The sequence below is a fragment of the Lynx rufus genome, unplaced genomic scaffold (genome assembly GCF_022079265.1).
Source record: "Lynx rufus isolate CCGP_SWC_20201006 ecotype Redwood Valley unplaced genomic scaffold, mLynRuf1.p SCAF_14, whole genome shotgun sequence".
NCBI lineage: Eukaryota > Metazoa > Chordata > Mammalia > Carnivora > Felidae > Lynx > Lynx rufus.
In genome coordinates, this window is record NW_025814828.1 from 51428790 (window position 1) to 51436424 (window position 7635).

Consider the following 7635-nt stretch of genomic DNA (forward strand, 5'->3'; position numbering starts at 1 on the left):
AAGAATGAAACTGGACCACTTTCTTACACCATACACACAAATAAATTCAAAATGATTGAAATAACTAAATGTGAGGTAGGAAACCATAATAATTCTAAAGGATAACACATACAGCAACCTCTTTTCCATTGGTCATAGCGAATTCTTCCTAGACATGTCGCTGAAAGGAAGGGAAATAAAAACAAAAATAAAGTACTTGCACCTCATCAAGATAAAAACTTCCTGCACAGCTAAGTAAACATTCGACAAAACTAAAATACAATCTTTGTAGAATATATTTGCAATTAACATATCTGATAAAGGGTACCAAATTCCATACCCAAAAAACAAATAGTTCAGTTAAAAACTGGGCAGAAGACACGGATAGACATTTTTCCAAAGAAGACATCCAGATGGCTAACAGAACTATGAAACGGTGCTCAACATCACTTATCATTATGAACATACAAGTCAAAACCACAATGAGAAACCACCTCACGCCTGTCAAAATTGGTAGCATTAACAACAACACAGGAAACAACAGATGTTGTCAAGTATGAGGATAAGGAGGAACACTTTTATATTGTTGATGTGATTTAAATTGTTGGCACTCTGGAAAACTGTATAGAAGTTTCTCAAAAGTTAGAAATATCCTATGACCCAGCAATTTCACTACTAGGTATTTACCCAAAGGATACAAAAATACTGATTTGAAAGGGCACTTGCACTGCAATGTTTATAAAAGCATTATCAATAATAGTAAAATTATGGAAAGAGCCCAAATGTCCATTGACTTATGAAAGGATCATGAAGAAGGGGTACATTCAATGGAATATTACTCAGCCACCAAAAAAAGATTGAAATCTTGCCATTTGCAATGATGTGGATGGAGCTACAGTGTATTATGCTGAATGAAATAAGTCAGGGAAAGACAAATACCATATGATTTCTTTCATGGAATTTAAGATACAAAACAGATGAACGTAGGGAAAGGGGAAAATAAAAACAGAGGGAGACAAGCCATACGAGACTCTTAACTATAAAGTACAAACTGAGTGTTGCTGGAGGAGAAGTGAGCTGGGGAAGGGCTAAACGGATGATGGGTATTAATGAGGGCACTTTTTGCAATGAGCACTGGCTGTCATATGTAAGTTATGAATCACTAAATTATTTTCCTGAAAACCAAGATTACACTATATGTTAACTAACTATAATTTAAAAAAAAACTTTACATAAAAAAGTAAAGTTAGCAAAAAAGGTATTTCATATAAATGGATAACCAAAGGGAACAAGGTAGCTATATTTATTTCGGACAAAACAGATTTTAAGCCAAAAACTGTAACAAGAGAAAAGGGTTATTAAATAATAAAAATGGATAAATTCAAAAAGAAATTATAACAATCATAAATATATATGTAGCCAATATTGAAATACTTAAATATGTGAAATAATACAAACAGATTTGAAGAAAGAAACAGGCAACTATATAGTAATATTAGGGGACATCAATACTCACTTTAACATTTCATTAAGAAATAAATCAACAAATATATGTTGAGTTTAAATTATATTTTGAACTAAATGGACCTAGCAGACATTTACAGAACATTTTATCCAATAGCAACAAAATACAAATTTTCTCAGCTTAAATGGGACATTCTCCAGGATAAATCATGTAATGTTTCAAAAAACATGTCTTAGTAAATTAGAGAAGTTTAAATCGTATCAGGCAATTTTCCTGACCACAATGTTATGAAAATAGAAATTAATAACAAAGGAGAGAGGAAAATTCATGAATATGTAGAAATTTCACAACATACTGCTGGAAAACAAATGGGTCAGAGAGGAAATCAAAAGGGAAATTAAAAAATAAATTGAAATAAATTAAATTGGAAAGGCAAAATATTAAAATACATGAGATCACTGACTTGTTCACCTAAATTCATATATGTTTAAAACATAATAGAATTAAAAATATATCTATGAGATGCTACTAAAAAAGCTTAAGAAAAATTTCTATCAATAAAATGCCTACATTAAGAAAAAAGAAAGATTGTAAATAAACTACCTAAATTTACACCAAAAGCAACTAGAAAAAGAAGAAAAAAACCCAGCTCAAAGTTAGCATAATGAAGGAAATAACAAATATTGGGGCAGAAATAAAGGAAATAGAGATCAGAAAAACAATAGAAAAGATTAATTTAACTAATAGTATGTTTTTTTGAAAAGATAAAGAACATTGACCAACTTTTAGCAAGATTCAGAAATGAAGAAGACTCAAATCAATAAAATCAGAAATAAAAAGCAGTCATTTCAGCTGTCACTACAAAAGCACAAGGAATCATGAGAAAAAAAAGAGATATATTTCAGAAATATAAAATCTACCAAAACTGAATCATGAAAAAAACAGAAAATCATAACAGAATAATAATGATTAAGGGTGTTGAAAGGATACTAGAAAAACCTCCCAACAAAGAAAAGCTCAGGACCATCTGGTATCACTGGTAAATTTTACCATCTATCTAAAAGACGAATTAATGCCAATTCTTCTCAAACTCTTCCAAAAAGTTGGAGAAGATAGAAGACTCCCAAACTCATTTTACAAGGCAAGAATTTCACTGATACCAAAGCCAGATAAGAATACTAAAAAAGAAAATTACATTCCAATATCCTTGATAAATATAATTGGGAAAATTCTCACAAAAACATTAGAATATCAAATTAAAAGGATTATTACAATTATTTTTTCACCATGATCAAGTGGGATAAATCCCTGTGAGGGAAAGATTGTTCAACATATGCAAATAAGTAAATGTGATATAATACATTAATAGAATATAAAGTAAAAATAATATAATTATCTCAATAGATGCAGAAAAAATAATTTGATTATAAACAACAACCTTTCATGATAAAAATTTTCAACAAATGTGTATGGTAGGAACATAACATAATAGAGATCACATATAAAAAACTCACAGCCAACATAATACTCAGTGGTGAAACTGAAAGATTTTCCGCAAAGTCAGGTACAAGACAAGATGCCTCCTCTTCCTGCTTCTATTCAACATTTTGATTTTCATAGGGATTACATTAGATGTGTAGATTGCTTTGGGTAGCATAGACATTTTAACAATATTTGTTTTCCCCATCTATGAACATGGAATATTTTTCCATTAATTTGTATCATCTTAAATTTCTTTCATCAATGTTTTATACTTTTCATAGCAGGACTATGGACTTTCCTTCTTTGTTAAGTTTGTTCCTAGTTATTTTATTCTGTTTGGTAAAATTGTCAATGGACTTGATTTCTTAATTTCTCTTTCTTCAAATTCATTATTAGTGTATACATATGCAACAGATTTATGTATATTAATTTTGTATCCTGTGATTTCACTGAATTCATTCATTAGTTCTGGTAATTTTTTGGTGGAGTCTTTAGAGTTTTTTTTTTATATATAGTAGCATGTCATCTACAAATAGTGACAGTTTTGCTTCTTTTTTTTCCAAAATCTATTATTTTTATTTCTTTTTATTGCCTAAATGCTCCAGAGAGATTTTCCAATGTTATTTTGAATAAAAGAAGAGAGAGTAGGCAAGCACTTTCTGTGGCTCAGGTCTTGGTTTGACTAAACATTACTCAGGTCATAATGTTACTGTTCTGTACTCTACCCTCCAGGCCCCAGGCTACATTTTGTCCTTGCATTACTGATGTGTGCTGCCCCTGCTCTATGCTCTGTGCCCTGATCCCAGGTCCCAAATCATGATTTTATTCAATGTTACCAACACATGTTGTTGCTAATCTAAGCCCTATCACTGGATCCCATGTCATGGCTTTGATCTGCCATTGCCAAGGACAAGCTCTGCACCTAACCTCTTGGGTCCTATCATGCAGTGTTACTAGGGCCTCATTGGAAATGTTCTGCTGCTTTCTGAAACTTTTCCCTAAGATCATAATGGAGACTTTGACCAATCATTCTGAGGTTATGCTGCTATTGCGCTCTGGCCTAAGCCACCATTGCACCCTGTCACCTCTGTTCTCATGCCGCTGTTGCATACCTCCACCCCCAACCATCTTGAGTCACTGAAGTGAGTCCTAGACCCAGTTACACAGCAGACTGGCACAAATTTTCACCTCACATACCAGCTCCAGTGACACAAAAAGTGCACTGGTGCCCTAGAACCCAGACACTGTGGGAATTCTTCATGTGTCCTATCTTTGAACCCCCGCAACTCTGCCACTCTGATGGCCAGTGTTCCAGACCAGGCACCAAAAGGGATCCTCTTGGCTAAAATGTTCTCCCATGAACACAAAAAAGGAAAGCAGGATGACCCTATCAGTCATCACCTTTGGGAACCACAAAAGCCCTAACCACAACTGCTACCCATTGGATCTCTGCAGTCTTGGCCACAGAAGACCCCCATCATGTTTTCATCAATATTGATCTCAGGTGATCAAACTGTATAGTGACTATTCCAATGTGTACTTCTAGGAACCAGAGATACTGCATCCACCCAAGCCAATGTCCTAGCAATTCACCTTCAGATGTCTTTCTACATCAAAGCCAGTCCAAAAGGCTGAAAAAACAGCTACTTCATTAAATGCACAGACATCAAGACAAAGCCATTAGAAAAATGAGGAAAAAAAACAACAAGGAAACATGAAACCCACAGTAACTCAATAATTTTCCACTAACTGTCCACAAGAAATTGATATCCTGGAAAAGTATTGAAAAGAATTGTTTTAAGGAAGTTTGGTAAGATTTAAGAGAACACATGTAGACAACTAAATAATCTCAAGAAAATAATGTAAGAACAAAATTAGAAGTACAACAAAGAAAAATCATGCAGAAAGAACAAAACAAATTCTAGAACAGAAAAATACAGTAAATAAAACTTAAAAAATGCAATATAGAGATTCAAAAGAAAGTTCAAACAAACATAAGATAGAATCAGCAAACTTAAAACAAGATGACTTAATATTATCCAAGCAGAGGAGAAAAAAGAAATGGTCTAAAAAGGGTGAATTATGGTGACAATGAATTATGGGACATCAAGTGACATAATATTCACATTAAGAAGTACCAAAGGATAAGAGAGAGATAATAGGACAGAGAATTATTTCAAGAAATAATGATTGAAAACTTCCAAAATCTGAGGAAACATATATATAAAGCTAAAAGGCCTACACACAGATTCAACCCAAAGACATTTCCACCAAATCACATTATAATCAAACTCTCAAAAATCAAGGGCAAATTCAGAATTTTGAAAGCAGCAGGAAATAAAGGAGCTCACATAGAAGGGATCTCTAAAAAGGCTATTCACATATTTCTCAAAAGAAACCTTGCATGGAAGAAGACATTGGAATGATATATTCAAATTACTCAAAGGAAAGAAAACTTGCCAGCCAAGAATGATTTATGCATCAAAGTTGTACATTAAAAATAATGCAGAGGGGTGCCAAGTGGCTGAGTTGGTTAAGCATCTGACTCTTGGTTTAGGCACCTGTCATGATCTTATGGTTCATGAGTTCGAGCCCCGCATCGGGCTCTGCCCTGACAGTGCAGAACCTACTTGTGATTCTCTCTCTACCTCTCTCTCTGCCTCTCCCCTGCTCATGCTTTCTGCCTTAAATAAATAAATAAATAAATAAACAAATAAATAAATAAATAAATAAGTAAATAATGAAGAGAAACACTTTCCTAAAAAAAATCCCACAAAATGTGAGAGAATTTATCACCACTTGATCTGACTTACAACTAATTCTAAAGGTAATTCTTCAAGCTTGAATGATGCCCAATATCACTAATCACCAGGGAAGTAAAAATCAAAACCACAATTAGATACCACCTCACACCTGTCAGAATATTATCAAAAATACAAGAAATATCAAGTGTTGGCAAGGATGTTGAGAAAAGGGAAGGAACTCTTGTGCACTCTTGGTGGGAATGTAAACTGGTGCTGTCACTATGAAAAATAGTATGGAAATTCCATTAAAACTGAAGTACTATATAATCCAACAATTCCACTTTTGTATATTTATCTGAAAAAAATCCACTAATTTATATATATATATATATATATATATATATATATATATATACATCCCTACGTTTATTGCAGCATTAGTGGCAATATCCAAGATATAAAAGCAACCAAAGTTTATTGACAGATGAATGAATAAAGACAATTTGGTATATACACAATGGATTATTACTTAGCCATAAAAAGAATGAAGTCTTGCCATTCATGACAATGGATGGACTTAGAGGATATTATGCTCAATGAAATAAGTCAGGCAGAGAAAGACAAATAACCATGTGATTTCATCCTGCATGTGGAATCTGAGCAAAAAAAGAAACAAAACAAAGCAGAAAGACTCACAAATTCAGAGAACAAACATGATTGCTGGAGGGTGGGGCGTGGGTGAAAGAGGTGAAGAGAGTTAAGAGGTACAAATTTCCAGTTGTAAAGAAAATAAGTCACAGGGACATAAAGTTTAGCATAGGGAATATAGTCAAAAATATTATAATTTTGTATAGTGACACAGATAACTGACATGATCATTTCATAATGTATAAAAATATTGAATCACTGTTTTATGTCTGAAGCTAATATCGTATGTCAATTATAATTCAATTTTAAAAAGAATAGAAAATTACTGACTAATATCCCTAATGAACACAGATGCAAATGTCCTCAAAAAAAATAACAAACCAAATTCAAGAGCACGATTTGATATTGTGTCATTCATTCCTGAAATACAAAGATTGTTCATCATACACATGTATGTGATATATCGCATTAACTGAAGGAAGGATAAAAATATATAATAATTTCAATACATGCAGAAAAAGCATTTGACAAAGTGTAACACCATTTCGTGATATAAATTCTCAACAGAGTGGATATAAAAGAAACATACCCCAGCACAATAAAGGCCACATAGGACAAGCCCATAGCTTGCATCACATGTAACACTAAAAAGTTAAAAGCCTTTCCTCTAAAGATCAGGAACAAGAAAATTATGTCCACACCTGTCATCTCTATTCAACATAGTATGTATGGGAAGTCTTGGCCTTAGCAGTTAGGCAAAAAAAAAAAAAAAAAAAAAAAAAAGTAATAAATGTACCAAATCAGAAAAACGATGTAAGATTATCTCTTTTTGTAGATGACCTGATGTTAAATATAGGATAATTTAAAGACTCCACCAAATAGTTAACAGAGCTAATAAAATAATTTAATAAAATTGTAGGATACAAAATAAGCATACAAAATTTGTTGCATTTCTATATACCAATAACAAATTACCTGCAAGAGAAGTTAATAAATCATTCCTATTTACAATAGCATCAAAAACAATAAAATACTTAGGAATAAATATAACCAAGGAAGTGAATTACTTGTACATTGAAAATTATAAGATGGTGGTGAAGGAGATTGAAGATGACACAGATAAATTGAAAGGTATTTTGTGTTCTTGGATTGGAAGAATTAATATTGTGAAAACGTCTATACTACCCAAGTTATCTACAGATTTAATGCAATTCTAATCAAAATTATGATGATATTTTTCTAAGAAATAGAAAAAAAATAAATTGTATGGAACCACAAAAGACCCTAAATAGTCAAAGTAATCTTGAGAAAGAACAA